This window comes from Uranotaenia lowii, chromosome 2 (genome assembly GCF_029784155.1).
Source record: "Uranotaenia lowii strain MFRU-FL chromosome 2, ASM2978415v1, whole genome shotgun sequence".
Lineage (NCBI taxonomy): Eukaryota > Metazoa > Arthropoda > Insecta > Diptera > Culicidae > Uranotaenia > Uranotaenia lowii.
The window spans coordinates 163,026,915-163,032,365 of NC_073692.1; the positions used below are offsets into that span (position 1 = coordinate 163,026,915).

General features: G+C 34.7%; 2 non-coding genes across 2 annotated transcripts; one reads left to right on the forward strand and one right to left on the reverse strand.

Moving 5' to 3' along the window:
* Window positions 1-3,027: 3,027 nt before the first annotated feature.
* Window positions 3,028-3,100, forward strand: Trnaf-gaa (transfer RNA phenylalanine (anticodon GAA)). Its single transcript has one exon. It is a non-coding gene; the product is annotated as a tRNA-Phe (tRNA).
* A 1,630-nt stretch (window positions 3,101-4,730) lies between these two features.
* Window positions 4,731-4,803, reverse strand: Trnaf-gaa (transfer RNA phenylalanine (anticodon GAA)). The gene has a single exon. It is a non-coding gene; the product is annotated as a tRNA-Phe (tRNA).
* Between the last annotated feature and the right edge of the window lie 648 nt (window positions 4,804-5,451).

Below are 5,451 nucleotides of genomic sequence, written 5' to 3' on the forward strand. Positions count from 1 at the left end.
TATGATAATAATTGATTGAAGATTACATTTTCAATAAATTTGATTATTTATTTTCGAAAAATTATACTTTTATATGAATTTTAGTACTAGGTCCATTTAAAGGAACCGGTTCAGTACCAAAATAGGAACAGTAGGTTCAATGTTGGAACTTTGGATCATCCATATCTTTGTAAATCTCTCAATAACAGCGTAACCTATGTTGAAAATTTTCAGTGAAACTTGCAGATAAGATCATGACTAATAAATGAATTCCCTAAAGGATATAAATTTAAAGTCCATTTGAGAGAAAATCATGATTATTTAAAAACCACCGCTTAAAGGGTCCAAAGTAGGGCAACTAACCCTAAATAGCTCTATTCTTAAAAAAAAAAATTGAAGTACTATCGAAGCTTTCCTCAACAAACTGAATGAGAAAATCTTCAACCAAAAGATGTTCATTTTGCACCAAATTTAAAAAAAAATTCGAAAAAATGATTTGAAAAAAGTATCTAAGTAAAAAATTACACTGCAGGAAAATAAATTTTGGATCTTTGATATTCGGATGTAACACATAAACAATTAATATTTGCTGTAATTCTAATGTTCTGAATATCAGCACGTTGTCCGAAAATACAGGTTAATTGATCTTTGCTTTGTGGACTTATTCACCAATTAAACTTATCAAAGTTTTTCATATATTTTACTGTTTACTACAGAGATTTAAGGTTCATTATAATGTTAAATTTCACACAGTTATGAATAAAAGCTCGATCAGCAAACCTTTTGTAAACAAACAGTGAATTTAATTTTTAGTAAAATTAAACATTTCTTCAAGTCTGGTTTATAACCTTGTAATTTATCAATTACCAAAAATTGATGGTTTTTGAAGCACGTAAAACTTGTATTCGGTATTAGAGAACTATTCATGGGATACAGGTTTTCGGTTTTGGTATAACCCTTTTTTCTATCAACGAACAAATATCAATTTCTTCTTTTGTCAAAACCCCCCCCCCCCCCCCCCCTTCGAAATTTCCAAAAACCCAAAGGGGGAAATAAATGAAGTTTGAAGTAATTTATGAGAATTTCGAAAAATAATTCCAACATCTGAAAGATTACAAGTCCAAAAAACAAATTTAAGAACATGGGAGTTATTCCATATTTTGTTTCCTCGATTTGATTGAACGATTGAATTATTCGATAAAAAATTACTTGATGTTAAGATTTTGTGCTATGATATAGTAGCAATTTTGTTGAATACAAGCTTCCGTGCAATTTATTTCAATTTATTCGTTTTTCGCATTATTTTTTATTGACCCCCTCCTCGCGATGTTCCAACTTCCAGTGACAAAAGAAGGATTTAAAATTTGCTCTGGCCTTATTGAATTTGGTCCAGTGGGTTATGTCGAATGTATGTGTTTCCCGGCTTCTTCACGGTCGTTAATGTGTTAAGATCCTATAGAATAGGGTCGAGGGGGGAGTAGTTTCTAAAGAAATTTCTTACAAGGGGAGGAGGGGGAAAGGGGTCTGGAAATGCTTGGGTAATTAGTGAATGGCCCCCCAAGTTGATGAATAAATCATTTGACCATTAAAAAGCATTAGAAAGTTCAGGAAATGCATAAGAAGATGTGTTCATAATTACCCCATAGGACGCAAACTATGGGGTAAATATGAACACTGATCTGTGAATCAGTGCGAATATTTTTTTTCAAAATTTCTTCAAAATCCTGACAGAGCATCATAAACTGGATGTAAAACATGTGATAGCAACATTCTAGCTGGATTTCCTATGATCAGATATTCAAAACATTAAACATTGTCCGAAACGATTTCCGTTTCACGAGGTAATGGTTTTTTAAAACATCTGAAATGATATCACTATGATTTGAAAACCGATCGGAAACACCTTACAGCTATCAATCGGATGTTAAACTACCACTTTTGGAACTTTTTGTTTTAATTCATCCCCCACAGCAGCGCGTATGGCTCTTGTTCGGAATTACCCCGTGTTCATAATTACCCCACTTGACCCTACCTGTTTTTTTACGAAAGTTTATCAGAACAATAAATCGTCACCGGATGTTCAAACTTTTTTTTCTTCTCTGTCGTTTATGCTGTATACTGTTGCTTCCAATTTTCCCATCTATTTCTGGGTTAATTCATCTGTGCTGCTCCAAAACGTGGCTCCCAGAATAACTCGTGGCCTTCCACCAACAATAACCATGAGGAACACACGCTCCAGCACCGGATTCAGAATGTGTGTGCGGCAGACAGCGAGAGTTTCTCGTATTCAGAATTCTCGAATCCTTCCACACGAATGGTGCGCTTTGGTGCCGGGAGAAAACCGGAAGCTTTCTTTCTTTCCTTCCTAACGATGACGTTGCTGCTGCTGCTGATGTTTCTGTTTGGAACTGAGCTGAGTGGGATTGCGGTTGAACTTTTTCTCTCTTTGGTGTGCATCGGGGAATATGAGGAATTTCCTGTGGCCGCTCCCTCGGGGAATATTCGGTATGAAATGTTTATGCTGGCCACTAGTTATGTCGAACTTTTGAAAGCAGGCCTGAGGCGGTTTAACTGAAACGAGACACCGGAAGAATCTCCGCAACCGAACAACAACCGGAAGTGTTTGGAAAAGCTTACCGAAGCACGTCTGGGACTCACTGACTGTGGTCGGATGTGGCGATGCGGGCTGTGTGTGCATCGTTAGCTCGCAAAAGTGACCTTCGTTTGCTGACATTTTGAGCGATCGTCACTTAGGATACTGTTTATGCTGGTATGAGCATCAACAAAAAATGGGCTTGGAATAGAATTTTCAAAGCATAAGACAGTAAATATTACTTGTATAATTACACCTTAAGCACTGCAAATGTACCACGCCAAATGTTATCTCACGTCCAAAAGGTGCAGCAAAAATGAATATTGTGTACAAAATTTTCATTTAAAACACAATATCTAACTGTTCCATCGTTAACAAGATTTATGAGTAATGAACAAAAGAAGAGTTTTTTTTTTCAATATACTCCTGTTATGTTATGAAACGCTGAACCATAAGCCGAAATAGCTCAGTTGGGAGAGCGTTAGACTGAAGATCTAAAGGTCCCCGGTTCAATCCCGGCTTTCGGCAATCAAATAGCTTTTTGATGTTGTCTCAAGTTTGTAAAAATCTTAACATTGCAAAAAGATGATAATTTTTATTTACTTTTTCTTTTCCTTTCCATCTCTAAGAGCAACTGCAACGGTTCAGGTCTAAATATTGGTTTTAGGTATACCAGTTTTAGCAAAATTTTAAATGTTGGAATCGGCTAAAACACGCGCTCCCCACCGGTGTGATAGCAAATTTAAAACGGGTACACTTTTATTGCAGACACTCAATAATTGAGAAGAAAAAACTCATTTCAATTGCAAAGTTTTGAGTTTTACACCGTCATTATTCTACCAAGATTTCATAAACTTAAAGTCTTTTTAATGAAGTTTGTTCGAAACAAGTAGAAATGGATTGACGATTGAATACCTTTCTTTTTCCAATTGACTTCGACCAATTTCTTCCAGGCCGTGACGAAACCCCCTGTCGAGCTGGATCGGTTTTGACTATTTTGATTAGTTTCAACTTGCTTATTGACAACGACCTGACTAGTTTCGACCAAAACATTGGTCGAACCGTTGAAACCGATTTTTATCTATGGTTGAACGAAGCTTTAAAAGCCAAAATGACTATACGCAGCGAGAAAAAAAAGCTTAATTCTAACAAAAAAAACATTTTTCTTTTAAAAATTGACTCATTTTGGGGTGCTGATTCCAAATATTAATTTAGTTTACCAGTTCTTGTTTATAGGTAAAAATTCATTAAACATATTTGTGCTTTTGTTTGGGCAAACTAAACAGATTGGCAAACATGCTCTTTTAAGTATTCTTAAATAAAATTTTCGTGATTATCAGTAGTTTGTAATGTAGCAGACGGCTTTTTAGCCAGAAATTGAAAGGAATTTTTTCTAAGAATCATGTCAGTTTAGTCAATGTTATCATATTTCACGATTTTCCATATCATTATATTAAAACCGTGAAATATGATATATTGTTCGTGTAGATTATTAATAATGTTAACAACTTTTGACAAAAATCGGTCATTACACTAATATTCAAATTTTTTAAATTTTTAAAAAGTTTATTGTTGTTTAGCGTTAATTTAATTAGGATGATTCTGTTATTTTCCTATTCTTATTCATATAACGTTTGAACTCGAGAAACGCTGACTGGGCTCACAAATTCGTTGAGGCAAAAAGCTATTTATTAAAATATAAAGTCAAGAATAGTGTGACATATTTTTTTTTACTTGATATGGTTTTTTATTAACATGTTTTCTCAATTTGTGTTACGTATTGACCGGTTTTGGCGGGAAAAATAATTCAAATAATTTCGCCAAAAGAAACAATTATTACACCCAATGCTTCCCAAACATGTGTGAAAATAATCATTATTGGCTAAAATTTTCTCACTGTGAACCCCAAACGTCTAAATCGGTCTGTCGTATATTTTGAAATCCTGTTCCAAATTTGCATGAATTTGGAACAAAGGCGTATAACTGTTGGGAATTTTGAAATCGATAACTGTGCTAAAACAGCAATTTACGCCACCGGTGCCGGACGGACTGTTTTAGCGTGGTCGAAAACCGTGTTTTGCATCTACCGTTGGGACAGCCCTAATATTTTAATTTATTTTTTTTTAAACAAATACCTAATTGTAAAAAAGGAACTTTTTGCCGAAACCCGGGATTGAACCGGGGACCTTTAGATCTTCAGTCTAACGCTCTCCCAACTGAGCTATTTCGGCTGTTGAACTTCAATGATAAGATTCCTTTTAATTTATTTCTTATTAATTTGGGTTATCTTATCATACCTTGAAGTAAGAACGAAGCAGATTTTTTTTTTTTTGAAAAATATCAGGATTATTTTCCAATAGGACTAACAACAACATGCATTACAAATTTTTATTATTTAATTAAAAATCCATTCATGTTTTCCAGCTCCATGATGCATAAATGAATGCAGAGAAAATATACTTCTTATTCGGCGTGATCATTGATTTGTGTTGCAATAATGGAGGCAGTAACAGATAAGAACTGCAAAGTTTTGATTCGACACTTGTATGATTGTATGGATTTTGTTGTTGGGCAGCTGAAATGTTTATTAAAATCAAATCTGCTATCACTTTTTTTTGTACCATCAAAACGTGAAATTTGAACTGTTTCCTTCCGCATAAAGCGATGTAGGTACACATCAAGTTTTCTGCCTTCCCCACTTTGTTTACAGCAGTCAATATCCCCTCGAGGGGAAACGATGAAGTGGATTGGATTTCTAGTGGACGGGTCAGTAACGAGCGAATAAGTTGTGGTGTTTTCTGGTTTTTTTTTTTTTGGGTTTCATCCTGATTGAACGACGATCGATAGAAAACATAAAGACGGTCTTATATACAGAATGA